The sequence below is a fragment of the Dipodomys spectabilis genome, unplaced genomic scaffold (assembly GCF_019054845.1).
Source record: "Dipodomys spectabilis isolate Male_0828 unplaced genomic scaffold, ASM1905484v1 ptg000228l, whole genome shotgun sequence".
In the NCBI taxonomy this organism is placed as follows: Eukaryota; Metazoa; Chordata; class Mammalia; order Rodentia; family Heteromyidae; genus Dipodomys; species Dipodomys spectabilis.
The window spans coordinates 7,367,397-7,384,916 of NW_024870905.1; the positions used below are offsets into that span (position 1 = coordinate 7,367,397).

The following is a 17,520-nucleotide window of genomic DNA, read 5'->3' on the forward strand; positions in this document are numbered from 1 at the left end:
TTTCCTTCTAATTGGTTGGCTTTGATGGCTTCAAATTCTTTGTTGGAGCTTTGTTTTAGATCTTGTATGAACTTCTTTAGTTCCTTAATTTGGTGTTCAGTTTTTATTATCAAATCACCTAGTTGATTGGTTATTGTTTCCTTGGACTCCCATTCCTTCTGTTGGTTTGCATTCAGCATTCTCTTTGTGGACTCCCTGAGTCCTTTCAGCTCTCTGTTTATGGATTCCATGATTGCCTTTTTGTATTCTCATCCTGCTCTCTCAATTTCTGAATTACTCTTTGATTAGATTCCTCACGTTCATGTGATTCCTGTTGCTCTCTTTGAGTATTTTTAGCCTGCTCACGCCATTCCTGACTTTCTCTTTGTCTGTCCTAGGCCAGTTCCCCCAAATCCTGTCTATCTCTTTGACTGGTCTCAGCCTGCTCATGCCATTTCTTTATTTCTCTTTGAGTGCTCTCTAGCTGCTCACGTAATTCTTGTATCAATCTTTGAGTAGCTTTCTCACGCTCATGGTATTCCTGTATTGACCTTTGGTTTGTCTTCTCTCTCTCCCTATCACATTCATACAGTGTCCTTTTTAGGTTTTCAATCTTTTCATTTACCATGTTTTCCAGTAGTGATTGTAGAGCTTTTTGGGAACTCTCCAGTGGATTATTCATTATCTGTTCTGTCCCCTGAGTATCATGAGTGGGTTTGGAAACTCGAACTTGCCATTTGTCTTGTGTTTTTCTGGCTTGCCCTCCACATTTGGGATGAAATTAACACGTTTTGTGCTAGAACACTATCTTAAGTTAAGCATCAAACAAAGTCTGTAGTTGCATCGTAAAAGTCTGAAGATACACTTTAGTTCAACAGATATATCTATTCAACATCAAACAACTATGTATTAATGGGCTACGAACCACAAAGAAGAATTTTGCAAACCATAAATTATCAGGTTTAGGGAGAGGATGTGGGTAAAAATAGGAATACAGGGATGTGGAAAGGCAGAGGATGAGTAAACTTAACTAAGTCTTAATCTCAAAGCGGGAAATAGGTTGAATAGAATGATAGTAGAGAAAGAGAGAAAAAGAAAAGAAAGAGAAAAAATGAGACAAGAAAAAAATAGAAGAAAAAATATTAAAAATTAAAAAGTGAAACACTTAAAAACTTAAAAATTATGCAAAATGCAGACATAATATTCAGAGAAGAAATTGTATAGGATAAGATAAGGGTAGGGCTATAAAGTAGATATGAAAAACTTAAAATTAGAAATGCTTAAAATATTATATAGATATAAAGAAGTAGTGCTGGTTTTGAATTGAGTAATAAATTTCTGGATTAAGTGGGTACACAATGGGTGATAAGGTCTAATAATAAACTATGTGTATATCTGAAGATGAGCAGAATAGCAATTAAGTCACGTAAAGAAGAACAAAAGAAAAGAAATTGTGAAAAGAATGAGAAGGAAAGAAAAAAAATGATCAAAGGTTAGTAGAGCTAAACAAAAAAAAGTTATAGAGAAAAGAAAAAACACAAGAAAAAAGCACACACACTTATACCCTGAAAATAAAAATTATAAAAGGAAGAAAAAAAAGTTAATAGAAAACAAAATTTTTTTAAATGTTAAAAATTAAAATTAAAAAAATGTTTTAGGAAAATTTTTTTTATAAAAAACTAAAAAAAGAGTTATTTGATTTTTTTGGGGGGGATGGGAAGATCCTGTATCTCCCTTGTGTCATTAACCAGTCTCTAGTTGGAGTCTTTGGTCGTTTTGTGGTGTTTGATTTTCCTGTGGCTTGGTTGGTTTCTTAAGTTGGTTAGTTTGAGCAGGTAGAAAAATGCTCTGCTTTACCCAGGATTTTGTGATCCTCATCCCAGGCTTATTCAATGGGAGGGAGATCTGCTGTGAGTATCAAAAAAGTGGGAGATGGCTGTTTCCTCTAGTTTGGAGATACTGTGATGAGGCTAGGTTCTGGATAGAGTTGAGGCCTTTCAGCAAACAGTAGCTTTTCCCTGAGGGGCTAGCTTGTGAGACACTCACAGAGCCCAGCCTGGAGCCTTTCTCAGGGTTTAAGTTTACTGAATTTCAATTGATTGTCAAGTCTGCTGTAGGGAGGGGCAGCCTCTGGCTCTGTTTATCCAGTGAAGACATCTACTCCTGGGGCTGTCAGAACTTGCTCTCCACAGGCTGGGTGACTTTTCCCTGGGTGGGGCTGAGGCTAGCAGGACAGGTTAGGTTCCTGTGACTTGCTACATGACTCTTGTTTTCTTCCAAGGCCTGAGTTGGAGCTAGCTGCTCAGCCAGGCCTTTGTCAGTATCAAAGGTCTCTGGTAGTGAGGGGGGAGGGGTGGCCTTCCCTCCTCTGTTCCCTGAGAAGGAATGAGGATGTCAGGCTTCTACTCACACCAAGTCTTGGTTCCTGGGTTGTCCCTTGTCTGTGAACTGCAGGATGAAGATATCTGCTTCTAGTCAGCTTTTGCTGGGGTTGAGTAGAATCCGCCAACCTGCTGCGTCTGGAGCCTTTGTCCTGGACTCTCTGTGTTGTAGGTTCGGCGTCTAAGGCTGGACACAGCAACCACCGCCGCTGGCAAGCGCTCAGATCTGTCTCCTTGCCTGGATTTTCCCTCTCTGGACTAACTGTCTTCCTGTGATGGCATACTTGGTGTGACTCTCTGGCTTAGGACTGTTCACTGGAACAATAAAACTGCTTTCTATGCAAGAGCTTGTTTAGCCTCCAGCTTCTCCTCTGCCATCTTCCCGGAACTTTTTCTAGAAGAATTTTTAGTGATACCCAAATATGTAAGAAATGAGGTAATTTGCCATTCTTTTGCACTTCATAAATGAGAAAGAATTTTCTAGGTGTTTTTAAATATATCATAATATAATGTAGAACTATTCTGTCACATCGTATGATAATCTGATAAAGATATTAGAATAAAGGACACATTGTACTAAGTTTTGGGATGTTAATGTATATAATTATTTTGATTGTGGAAAATTGTGGGGATTTCAACTTTGGGTATTTTTCTTGTTAGGCTGGCATAATATCAGTGGTTAATTTTAGGATAGTGATTCCCTTTCTACAAGAACATGCACCTTATCTGTCCTTTTAAACTTCCAATCATCAATGGCATCAGAGTTGTACACCAACTTGTCTAGCTTCCGACCTTAGCTGGTCTGGATCCTGCAGTCCTTCCAATCCTAGTTCTTAGATAGTGCAGGATGGTGGAAATGATCCAATGCACCCAGCTATAGATAGAGAAGAAAGTCCACTAAAATTTGGCCTGGGATCTGTTCTCAAGCCTCCTAAATAGTTAAGAGTAGAGATGGGAGGCCCTGGTGCCAAGCAGTAACATTATTTTTAAAGCAATTAGACATATATGAGTTACGCTTCTGATTACCGCACGAAAAGAATAAAAGAGCAGTGAAGCATACAGGACAGTCAGAATTTTAACTAGAAACTCAGAGGCTGAATCAGCTTAGCTAGCTACTCAGGAGGCTGAGATCTGAAGACCACTGTTCAAAGCCAGTCCAATCATGAAAATATATGTGATTATCTCTAAAAAATCAGAATGGAATAGTGGTAGACAACTATCCTTGGGCACAGAATCTTAGGGATAGTGCCCAGGCAGTATCACACTTCAGGAATGATGAATACAGGCATGAGCATCTGCATATGTGCATGTGCGTACCCACGTGTGCGTGAACACACAAACATACCAATGAGTATTTCAATATGACCTTCTTTATTTTTTTTTACCTTGTTGTACTCTGTTTCCCTGAATTAGTTCACAAATTAACAAAATCAGCTAAGCAGCTATTTACATCAACTCATCATGTTTCTCTAAAGCCTATTCTCTTTTTGCAAGCCTCCTTTTATTTGACCCAAAAGTAAATTATTCAGGAGGGCAATTCATCTCCCTCAACTCTGTAGTATTAGATTATTGTTTAGGTTCATATCCTAAAGAGACACATTATAAAAATTACAGTAAAAAATTTAGAATTCATCAAATGATAAAATAACAGGTAGAAAGGATCAAATGCTGATCGTTTTTCCAAGTATGTTATCTATGGTACCTAATTTAATCCTAACAATAATCCCATAAAGTAGAACTACTTCCATTTCTAATTCTCAGATGATGATATTGAAGTCTTCAGAGTTGGAATTACTAGTACAACATTGCACAAATGGTAAATCTTAGCCTGCGCCCCATTCCCACCGTATCAAATAACTTCATTCTAAATTATGACTAAAATACCAGCACGTAGTCTACTAATTCTAGGAAAATTTCCCAGAATTATTGTCCACATTCTAATGATATTTCACTTTATCTTTGTTAGAAAATAGGAAAATAAGCCTGATGCCTGTGGGTCTACGTGTTACCCTAGCTACTCAGGAGGGTGAGATCTGAGGAACGCGGTTCAAAGCCAGCCCAGGCAGGAAAGTTCGAGAGATTCTTACCTATAATAAACTACTAATAAACCAGAAGTTTCACTGTAGCTCAAGCGATACAGTGATCACCTTGAGAGGAAGAGCACAGGGACAGTACCCAAGCCTAGAGTTCAAGCCCCACGACTAACCAAAACAAAAAACAAAAAGAAAGGAAATAGGTAACTGTAATATGAAAATTCCAAATTCATAATCAATTTATACCTCCCTGGTGAAAGGAACTGCTAAACTATAACATTCCTGATTTCTAGCTCAAAATTGTAGAAATCATATTCTATCCCATGAAAAGACTGCACTACCTTGGGACCCAATCTCTCTTTAACACAGTCATACTGAAGGAATGACCTCCCCAATTCCTGATGGAAACAGACTGCAGGTCTTATGGACCAATCATTTCCACATTGTAGCTCACCTAAGTTGTTTACTATTAGAGGTATTTTGAATGTTTTTTATACCCAACATTTTGAGAGAAATGTACTACTTTAAAATGCTATTAACAAGCAAGACTGATATAAAAATCACCTTTGACCTCAGATAAATATTTTTCCAAAATGCAGTCTCAACTATCATTAATGGTAGGAACGATAGGTTAAAAATAATAGACACCAAGACCTATGCATGAATTAAAGATTCTCCAAGTTGTGAATACAATTGGTTTCAAAAGACATCAATACTACTGCATATTTTTCAAAATTTATTGTGATACTGAAGATTCAGTCATAAAATATTAACACTTGAAAATAACTCATTTTCTTGGGAGTAGGACACAAAACACAAGATTAATCCTAATCATTTTTAAATACATTTATTTTTTCCACAAATTCATTCTTATAAAGATTCTAAAACTAACTGAAGTACAGATATACAAACAAAATAATTTAACTGCATCATCTACATTAAAAAAACTTGCTAGAAAACAAAGTTATACTAATAATTAGCTTACCAAATTTACTTATACTCTTTTATTCTATTTCATTTACTTTCATAAAAACTGGGTTTTCATAAAATGATGCATAAAAAACCCTATATACCCACTTACATCTTCAGATGTTAATAATATTTATTTCAGAAATGTATTTAGCCCTATAGTCAATGAAGTGAAATAATACTAAAATATTCAAAGGCTTTTCAGAAATTGCAAGACTAGCTCTGGGTTGATATTTATATTGGAAAAAATATTCAAAAATCCTTATTTGTTAAAGTTATGAGAGTTACTCACAAAAAAGGGCCATTAGTGAAGATCCCACTGCATGTACAAAACAACTTCAAATGCATCCACAATCTGGAGGTGACACAGGCTTTTTGTTTGTTTTTGAAAGGTATATCTAACAAGCATATCCACAATACTGATTTTCAGTCCATATGGTGGGATATTCAAACTTAATAAATACAGGGTAGATTATCTTAGTGAGATTAGATATGATGTTACAAAGAAAGTTATTTTCAACAGAAATCCGGATAGAATTTATCCACCTTGTGTTTCACAGGAATAACCAGAGAGTAATACCTGTTTGGTCAAGTAGGTCAAACTCACTCCATGATTATATCTTAAAAGTATAACCAATTTAAGAGGTCAAATACATATTTTGTACTGACAGTCATCTTACAGCAATAACTTACTACCTAATTATATCAGCATCTTCTTACCTAACATATAATCAGAGCTAAAATTGGTCTGTTTAATCTAACTTAATGTTGTATATGCTTTGATTATGATGTTATTATTTGACAAATAAAATGTACAGAAGAGTGGCTCCATAGAAATGACATGACAGAACACTGATAAATAAAAACATTGCAACACAGTTAGCTCTTTTCAGCCTCACCCTGTCCACATTGGCAAGCAACATTGCAACAGCACACTCACACATATACACATACACACATGTGTGCACATGTACACACATATATATGCATGCTAAATTCAGGGTTTAGTACAAAAAGTACAAATAAAATATTAGTGATTTGGACAAACGTTAATTTGCCTTATTACAAAATAATACACAATCCAGTCACCATGGGTGTTACATTTTACTTGCCTCGCCACATGTGACCACTTAATTTATTTTAATTAATTAATTAATTCATTTGTTTTGTGCTAATACTAGCCTTGAATTCAGGGCATGGTTCTGTCCCAGAATTTGTTGTTTTTTTGTTTTAGTTTTCTCAAGCCTAGAATTTTACTGCTTGTCGCACAGCTCCATTTCTAGCTTTTGCTGGTTACTTTCAAATCAGAATCTAATGGAATTTTTTTTGCTTGGTCTGGTTTCAAACCACAATCCTCAGATTTCATCTTTCTGATTAGCTAGGATAAACACATGAGCCACCAGTGTGGCTTCTAGATTTTCCTCTATAGCTATCTAATGCACATACTTAGATAGTAATTTAAAACGTAGAGTATAGAAGCAAGTTGTACAGTGATGATATTGTCCTGTCAGAAATTTAAGCTAGTAAATTTCTTCTTAAAACCATGAGCAAAAATACCATGATATAATATAAGAAAACTCACTATTGAACATATGAGCTTTAAGAGTTTTCTAATAGATCCGTTACTTGTTACCCAACATTAGAAAAAAACTGTATAATACAGTAGTAAAAAAAAGTCTTTTGTAGGAATACTTAATTATCTTATTTTTAAAGACACCTGTTTTCATCTAAAAAAGTAGGCCTGTCTATTGTCTTCATGTGATTTTGATGGTTGAAGGTGCTTAATGAGAAGTCAAAGTGTATTACTAATCCTTTGCTATCAATTAAATCACCTTTTCTTCTTGGAACATACAATGATTAAAGCAATAGTTCATAATCAGCAAGCAATATTTCAGATTCACACTACCAGTGCAAGTGGATCACCAGTAATTAATCCTTGATACCATTTTCCACAAAGTTTTGTTCCAGATACAATCAGTCTGCCTTCTCTAGCTGCTTTCCTAGCCTGGACCTATTCCTTCACTCTACAGGAAAAGTGATATTCAAATGATTTCAGTCAGTTCTGTTACTAGAATTATCAGGGATTTAGATTCTTGTCTTTAATTTGGTCAAAGCTATGTCTCTTTATGTAGGCCATTAAAAATGTATTTACTGGAGTTCCGGGAAGATGGCGGAGGAGAAGCTGGAATCTGAACAAGCTCTTGCATAGAAAAGAGTTTCAGAGTTCCAGTGAACAGTCCCAAGCCAGAGAATCACACCAAGTGTGCCATCACAGGACAGAGAGTTAGTCAAGAGAGGGGAAGCCAAGCAGACACATCTGAGCAGCTGCCGACCACCGCCGCGGAGGCATACCTGAGACTCAGTCTGGGACGAAGGAGCCAGACGCAGCGGACGAGCCGATTCTACTCAACACCAGCAAGAACCGACAAGGAGCGGACAACTTCATCCTGCACTTTGCAGACCAGAGACGACCCGGGATCCAAGACTCCGCGTGAGTAGAAGCCCCACTTCCTCACTCCTTCTCTGGGAGAAGAGGAGGGAAGGCCACCCCTCCCCTCCCAGCACCGGTGATCTCCATCTTGGATACCGACAAAGCTCAGAGGAGCGGCTAGCTCCAGCTCAGGCCTTGGAATAAAACTAGTCATTTAGCAGGTCACAAGAACTTAACGGCGAAGTGACCTCACAGACTCAGTTCCATCCAGGGAAAAGTCACCCAGCTCAGGCGCCAGCCATTGGAGTGGCTCTCCTCACCGGGTAACCAGAGCCAGAGGCTGCCCCGCCCTCTAGCAGCCACCACAATCAATTGAAAAACAGAAACCCTGAGAATGGCTCCAGGCTGGTTGCTGTGAGTTTTTTTTTCACAAAATAGCCCCAGGGAAAAGCTACTGTTCATTGAAAGGCCTAAACTCTACCCAGAACCTAGCCTCATCACTGCATCCCCCTCTTTTGTGATTCTCAAAGCAGATCACCCTCCCAGTAAACTAACCTGGGAGGGGGATCTCAAAAACTTGGGTAAAGCAGAGCATTTTTCTGCTTGTTCCAACAAACTGACTTAAGAAACCAATCAAGCCACAGGACCTCAAGCTGACCAGAGACTCCAACCAGACTCTGGTTACAGACAAAAGGGAGATACAGGACTCTTCCCACCCCTCCCCCCCAAAAAAATTCAAAGAACTTTTTTTTTCTTCTTCTTCTTTTCTTTTTTTTTCTTTTCCTTGTTTTGTTTTTTTTTCATTTTTTGTTACCTTATATATATATATAAATTTTTTTTTTGCTTTTCTAAAACTTTTATTAATCTTTAATTTTTGCCTCTTCTGAAAAAATAATTGTTTTCCATTAACTTTTTTTTTTTCTTTCTCCTCTTATAATTTTTATTTTAGGAATACGTGAATGTGTGTTTTCTTTTCTTTTCTTGTCTTCTTTCTCTTTTTCTTTCATTCTTAATTATCTTTTTGTTTTTCTTACTAGCTTTACTGAACTTCTGATCTTTTCTTCTCACTTTCCTATCCTTTCCATCTTTTCCTCTTTGTTCATCTTTATGTGACTTAACTCTTGTCCTGCACAGCCTCAGATAAACCCGTAGTTAACCAGTAGACCCTATCCCCCATTGTGTACACACTTAATCCACAAACTTATTACTCAATTCAAAACCTCTGAGACTTAAATTCATTAATAGCAGTACTACCTCTTTATACCTATATAATATTTTAAGCATTTTTTAAAGTTTTTCTCATCTCCTCTATGTCCCTCCCTTTCTCTCAACATATTCATATTCCTCTATAAATAGATGGTCTTTTAATCTCTAAAATAACATTAATTTTTACGTTTCTATTTTATTTTCTGGTCTCTTTTCATTCCCCTTTCCCTTTCTTCTTTTTCTCTCTCTCTCTACTTACATCCTACCCAACCTATTTCCTGCATTGTGATTAGGACATAGTTAACTCTCCCTGTGCCTCCCCACACCAATCTATTCCTATTTTTTACCCACATCTCTCCCTAACCCTAATAATTTCTGGTTTTCCAAATTCTTCTCTGCGGTTCGAAGTCCTTTAACATATAGTTGTTTGATGTCGAATAGATGTATCTGTTGAACTAGATTGTATCTGTAGACTATCGACTGTACAAATGCAAACTTTGGTTGATGGTTGCCTTAAGATAGTGTTCTAGCACAAAACTGGTGCTATCTTCATCTCAAATGGGCAGAGTAAGCCGGAAAAACACAAGAAAAATGGCAAATTCGGGTATCTCAATTCCCAATCCTGATAATCAGGGGTTAGAACAGATAATGAATAATCCAGAGGAGAGTTCCCAAACAGCTCTACAAACACTGCTGGCAAACATGATAAATGAAAAGTTTGACAATGTACAAAGGACTCTGTATGAGCGTGATAGGGAGAGAGAGGAGGCATCCCAGAAGTTTATACAGGAATATCATAAGCGTGAGGAAGCTACTCAAAAACTGATACAGGATTTGCGTGAACAACTTGAGAATACTCAAAGAGAAAGGGAGGAATGGCGTGAGCAGGCTGAGAACACTCAAAGAGATCTGCAGGAATCTCACGAACGGGAGGAAGCTAATCAAAGAGTAATACAGGAATTGAGAGACCAGGTAGAGAACACACAAAGATCACTAAAGGCATTCATGGAATCCATTAACAAAGAGCTGAAGGAAGTCAGGGAGACCACAAAGGGAATGCTGAATTGAACCCAACAGAAGGAATGGGAGCCCAAAGAAACCATAACCAATCAACTAAGTGATTTGAGGACAAACACTGAACACCAAATAAATGAAGTAAAGAAATTCATACAAGACCTAAAACAGAGCTTCAACAAAGAACTTGAAGCCATCAAAGCTGACCAACTAGAAGGAAAAGAGATAAAAAACAAAGTAGAGAGTCTTGACAGCAGGTTAGACCATGCAGAAGATCGAATCTCAGGGATTGAAGACAGCCTAGATATTATAGAGAAAGAACATACAACCATCCAAGACAAGTCCAAGAAATATGATAGATCTATCCAACACCTGGAAGACACCATCAGAAGGCCTAATCTAAGGATAATGGGTGTAGAGGAGCACCTAGAAACAGAAGTTAATGGTCTAGGAAATCTGTTTAACAGGATCCTAGCAGAGAACTTCCCAAACATGCAAAAAGATAGGCCTGTCCAGATACAAGAAGCCTTTAGAACCCCAAATAGACCAGACCAGAATAGGACATCCCACCGTCACATTATAATCCACACAGGATCAACTCAGAACAAGGAAAAGATCCTTAAAGCTGTCAGAGAGAAAAGGGTAATCACTTATAAAGGGAAACCAATTAGAATCACCTCAGATTTCTCAGCAGAGACAATCAAAGCAAGAAGAGCCTGGAATGATGTATGCCATGCCCTAAAAACAAACAACTATCAACCAAGAATACTGTACCCAGCTAAACTCTCCTTCATAACTGAAGGCCAATAAAAACCTTCCATAGCAAAGAAAAATTGAAACAATACATCTCCACCAAACCAGCCCTACAAAAGATTCTTAAAGATGTCCTACACATAGAAAACCAACAAGACCGCAATAAAGGCCAAGAAACTGCACCCAAACTGAGAATCCAAGAACCATAGGAAGAACCCAGTTTTCGCAGCCCCCAAGAAGGTAGATAACATGGCAGGAACTCCCAAATACCTCTCAGTCCTATCTCTTAATGTTAACGGACTGAACTCTCCAATTAAGCGACATAGACTGTCTAGTTGGATTAAAAAACAAGACCCTTCTATCTGCTGCCTACAGGAGTCACATCTTGCCCATAAAAACAAACACATTTTCAATGTTAAAGGCTGGAACAAAATCTACCAAGCAAACTGACCCCATAAACAGGCGGGAGTTGCAATCCTAATATCAGATAAAATAGACTTCAAATTAAAATTCGTGAAAAGAGATAAAGAAGGTCGCTACATACTAATTAAAGGATCTCTCCTTCAGGAGGATATTACAATTCTAAATATCTATTCGCCAAACAATGGAGTACCCAAATTTATCAAAGAAACACTACTTTCCCTCAAATCCCATATAGATCCAAAGACATTAATTGTTGGGGATTTTAACACACCACTCTCCCCACTAGATAGATCAACTCGGCAAAAACTCAACAGAGAAACCGCAGATCTAAACAGCTTCATAGATCAACTAGACTTAACAGACATTTACCGAACATTTCACCCAGCAGCATCAGAATACACGTTTTTCTCAGCAGCACATGGAACGTTTTCTAAAATAGACCACATTTTAGGCCACAAAGCAAACTTGTCTAAATTCAGAAACATTGAAGTTATACCTTGCATTCTCTCTGACCACAAGGGAATAAAGTTAGAACTCAACACCAAAAGCCACCAAAGAAAGTCCGGTATCACATGGAGGCTGAACAACACACTGCTGAATCATGAGTGGGTCATGGAAGAGATTAGAAAGGAAATTCAAATGTTCATGCTATTCAACAAAAATGAACACACAAAATACCAGCTCCTCTGGGACACAGCAAAGGCAGTACTCAGAGGCAAGTTTATAGCTCTGAGCTCCTACATCAACAAATTGGAGAGATCTGAAACTAACAATTTAATGACACATCTAAACCTCCTTGAAAAAGAGCAGCAAGATAAACCCCAATCCAGTAGACGGAAAGAAATAATCAAAATTAAATCAGAATTAAATGAATTAGAATCCAAAAAAACTATAGAAAGAATCAACAAAACAAAGAGTTGGTTCTTCGAAAAACTTAACAAAATTGACAGACCCTTAGCAAATCTTATCAGAAAAAGAAGAGAACACACCCAAATTAATAAACTCAGAGATGAGAATGGAAACATCACCACGGAAACAAGCAAGATTCAGAACATTATAAGGGAATACTTCTCAAAACTTTATGCTAATAAGTTTGAGAACTTGACAGAAATGGACCTCTTCCTAGCAAATATTGACATGCCAAAACTAAACCAAGATGAGGCAAACTATCTTAACAGGCCCATATCAAGCATTGAAATAGAAACAGCAATAAGAGACCTCCCAGCTAAGAAAAGTCCAGGACCAGATGGTTTCACAGCGGAATTTTACAAGGCCTTCAAAGCAGAGCTCACACCAATTCTCCTCCAACTCTTCAATGAAATTGAAAGAGAAAGCTCACTACCGAACACATTCTATGAAGCCATCATAACCCTCATCCCAAAACCACGCAGGGACTCATCAAGAAAGAGAACTATAGACCCATTTCTTTGATGAACATTGATGCAAAACTTCTCAACAAAATTTTGGCCAACCGACTTCAACAATTCATCCAAAAAATCATACACCACGATCAAACAGGATTCATTTCAGTGATGCAAAGTTGGTTCAATATGCGCAAATCAATCAATATTATTCATCACATCAACAGGAGCAAGAATAAGAACCACATGGTTATCTCAATAGACGCAGAAAAAGCATTCGACAAGATCCAACACCCCTTTATGATGAAGGTTTTGGAAAAATTAGGAATCCATGGAACATTCCTCAATACAATAAAGGCTGTATATGACAAACCTACAGCCAGCATTATACTCAATGGTGAAAAACTAAAGCCATTTCCTCTTAACTCAGGAACAAGACAAGGATGTCCACTCTCTCCACTTCTCTTCAATCTAGTATTAGAATGCCTAGCTACAGCAATAAGACAAGATGCAGACATAAAGGGGATCCAAATAGGGAAAGAAGAAATAAAACTCTCCCTCTTTGCAGATGACATGATCTTGTATTTAAAGAATCCCATAGACTCCACTCCCAAATTACTCAAGCTGATTCAAAACTTTGGCAAAGTAGCAGGTTATAAAATTAACCCCCAAAAATCAATGGCTTTTCTGTATGCCAACAATGAGAAAAGTGTGGCTGAAGTTAGGAAAGCAACTCCATTTGTAATAGCCCCACAAAAAATAAAATACCTAGGAAATAACTTAACTAAAGAAGTGAAGGACCTCTATGATGAAAACTTTAAAATCTTGAAAAAGGAAATCAACACAGAACTTAAAAAATGGCAAAACCTCCCATGCTCCTGGATTGGAAAGATTAACATCGTGAAAATGGCAATACTTCCCAAGGCTATCTACAAATTCAACGCAATACCTATCAAAATTCCACCCTCATTCTTCAAGGAAATAGAAGAGGCAATCCAAAAATTCATATGGAACAATAAAAGACCCCGAATAGCAAAAACGCTCCTCAACGGAAAGAACACGGCTGGAGGAATATCAATACCAAATTTCAAACTCTACTATAAAGCCATAGTAATCAAAACAGCTTGGTATTGGCATAAGAACAGACCTCAGGACCAATGGAATAGAATTGAAAACCCAGAAATGAACCTACAGACCTATAGCCATCTAATCTTCGATAAGGGAGCTAAAACAATAGAATGGAAGACAGACAGCCTCTTCAGTAAATGGTGCTGGCAAAACTGGTTAACTACATGTAGAAAACTAAAGCTAGATCCTTATATATCACCCTGCACCAGAATCAACTCCAAATGGATCAAAGACCTTGAACTCAAAGCAGACACTCTGAAAACATTACAGGATGGAATAGGAGAAACCCTGGGTCTCCTTGGCTCAGGCCGAAATTTTCTGAATAGAGACCCGGAAACACAACAAATCAAAGAAAGGGTGGACAAATGGGATTGGATAAGGTTGCAGAGCTTCTGCAGGGCAAATGACATAGCTAGCAAGATCAATAGAAAGCCCACGGACTGGGAGAAGATCTTTACTAGCCATACAACGGACAAGGGTCTCATATCTAAAATATACTTGGAACTCAAAAAATTAAACCACCCAGCAACAAATCCTCAAAGAAACAACTGCCCAATAAGTAAGTGGGCGAAAGACTTAAAGAGAAGCTTCTCTGAAGAAGAAAGAAGGATGGCCAATAGACACATGAAGAAATGTTCAACATCCCTAGCCATAAAAGAAATGCAAATCAAAACAACATTGAGATATCACCTCACTCCAGTTAGAACAGCAAAAATCAAGAACTCTAACAACAACAGATGCTGGAGGGGATGTGGACAGAAAGGAACCTTACTTCATTGTTGGTGGGAATGTAAACTTGTTCAACCACTTTGGAAAGCAGTATGGAGGTTCCTCAAAAGACTCCACATAGAGCTCCCCAATGACCCAGCAATCCCACTTTTGGGCATTTACCCAAATGATCACAAACAAGGCCACACTAAAGCTACCAGCACAACTATGTTTATTGCAGCATTATTTACCATAGCTAAGACATGGAACCAACCCAGATGCCCCTCAGTAGATGAATGGATCAAGAAGGTGTGGTATATATACACAATGGAATTCTATGCCTCCATCAGAAAGAATGACATTTCCCCATTTGTTAGGAAATGGAAAGGCTTGGAAAAAATTTTATTAAGTGAAGTAAGCCAGACCCAAAGAAACATAGGTCCCATGGTTTCCCTTATTTGCAATATCTATATAGGTATGAGTCAAGCGGAAAAAGTCAGATAATGTGATGTTAGGAAAACGAAACCTCAAATATGTATTTTAATGTTTTTGTTTCTTTCATGCATGTGTTTCTAATGCATTTATAAGATTATTTTTTTGTTGCTTTGTATGTCCCTCCCCCACAGTGTAACCCCCGCTTTCACTATATTTGATGTCAGTATAACATGTGGAGGAGATGGGGACAAACAAGTCGTTTAAGGATTCAGGTGGACCTGTTGCAACAATGAGAAGTACAAAATGTCATGTCAAAACCAGCTTTACAATGTCGGTGGGGGGGGGGTATGATTGGGTGGGAGGGAGGGGGGAGGCTGGGAAAGGAGGTGAAGGGTAAACAAAGGAGGAGGCTGCAATGCTTGGTAAAAATGTATGCATTATCCTGCCCATGTAATTGTAACCCCTCTGTACAGTATGTTCTCAAGTAAAATAAAATAAAATTTAAAAAAAAATGTATTTACTAATTTCAAGTAAATACATAAATTGTATTTCCATCTCTTTTAAAAAATAAAATTGTTTGATCTATAAATTGATCCGAGGCATGGATTTTGTGGCTAGCTAGGTCATTGCATATCTGTCTCTTTCTTCCTCTCTCCCTTTCATGGTTCTCATAGATAATATGACTGCTCCATAATTATCCTAATTTATTTTGCTTTTATATTTTTGGTTGCATCATTTCACTTTTTGCTCTGCCATTCCCCAAATCATTTACATAGAAAGCATTATTTCATATTTTCTCGTTCCTAGAATAAGCTGCACATGAAGACACCACTGGTCCTCATTTTCAGTCTGTACCTTTCTATATGGAGGAAAACCTTTCCTCTGCTCTCTATCAATTCTCTACTCTCCAGTTAGAATAATTTCGAATAGTAAAAATGGAAAAAGAGAAAAATAATCATGGTGAAATAACAGATGTAGAATATTCACTGGATTTTTCTGAGCAGTTCAACCAACGTGAACTATTGGGGAATATATGTGCACCTGATTCCCACTGGTACTCAATGTCTCTGCTTAGGCAATTCTGATGAAGACAAGGCACAAGATGAAAAAGTGAGGAATGATATCATTCGCAGAAAAAATGGAGAAGTATTCAAGCAAATTATTCTATGGGCTGCTGAAAATAATCAGCTTACTACAGTACAGAGACTACTTTCCAAAAAGGCCACTCATGTGAATACTAGGAATGATGATGAATATACCTCTCTTCATCGGGAATCCTACAGTGGACACTTAGATATTATCCATGAGTTGGTGGCTCAAGGCAGATATTCATGCAATAACTGTGAATTGCTGGACATCCCTACACAGTGCTTATATGTGGAATAATACCAGACTGGATTCTTTCTTAGTTCATCATGATGCATGTCGCAATGCCCAAACTAAAGTCCTCTTGACCCCCTTGCATCTTGCTCTTTGGAATAGATATAGCAAAAATATGCTGGATCTCTTACTATTGAATATTATCAAATTATCAAACCAGGTCTGAAGAACTTTGAAGAAACTGAATTTGATATTGCCAAAAGGATAAATATGTATCACTACGTTTTTGGAGTTGTGGAAAGCTGTAAAAATTGTTCTCCTAAGTCATAATGGTTTGGTTAAGTTTCTTAAATTTCAAAAAAGCCAATCCATCCTTGTGTCCGTACAAAATATTTTCACCATACAAACAGCAGCAATATCTTACTTTAAAAATTCATGGACTCCATGGTATTCTTCAAGTGAATTGCCTGACTTTGATGTCAAAATGTATTCAAGATTTGTTTGTATACATCTATAATGATTTCTGCAGAGTTTGTGGTTTTTAAATCAGAAATCATTTTAACTTATCTGTTGAAATGTGTAGTACAGAAACTAAAGATATTTCTGGTTTTTGTCTGAAAAAAGTATATTTTAATCTAATCTGTATTTTGTTTGTATAATATCCATAATCTATTTCATTCTCTCCTAGACATAATAGTTTGAATTCTACATTGTTTTATAATATATAGGTTCATTTTTAAATGTGTTATTTCAGATAGCATTCCATATAGAAACAGTTTAACATTCCTTTTTTTCCTAGGTCCTTATAGTATGTTATTTCTTTGGAATAAAATGACGATGTTATCTAATTTCAAACGTTTTGTAAAGATTATGCTATGTAAAGGCCTTTCTAAGGTGAGGATTTAATACACTGATGTCAAACTAATTTTTAGTTCAATTAATTACATGTATTGTTACATTTTTATTTTTGTAATCATTTTTAATAACTTTTTCATTTCTTGCATCTGAAGAATGAAAAATATGGCATACTTCACAAATTTTCATATCATCCTTGTACAAGTGCCATGTTAATCTCTGTATTGTTGTAATTTGGGTAAACGTGCTGCTGAAGCATGTCATATCCTGTAAATTTACATAGTTAATGATGCAGTCTTTATAAAGGCATATATCCTTGGTTGACTGTTTGTAACCAGGAAAACTTATTGTTCCCAAAATGCTATTGATCTTAATTCTCTAAAATTCTGTGTATATTGGAAAACTTACACTGTTTGGTCGATTGCTCACATTTGCAATTTTTTTTGTCAATGACTATTTTAAGTCTTTTTCAATTAAATTTGATCATACTTTGAAGCCTTTATAGCTAGATCCAAAGGTGATGG

The 17,520-nt window shown here is 37.0% G+C and overlaps 1 pseudogene; it reads right to left on the reverse strand.

Annotated features, from left to right (window-relative positions):
• Positions 1-17,155: 17,155 nt before the first annotated feature.
• On the reverse strand, positions 17,156-17,255 carry LOC122123440 (annotated as a pseudogene).
• Positions 17,256-17,520: the final 265 nt, after the last annotated feature.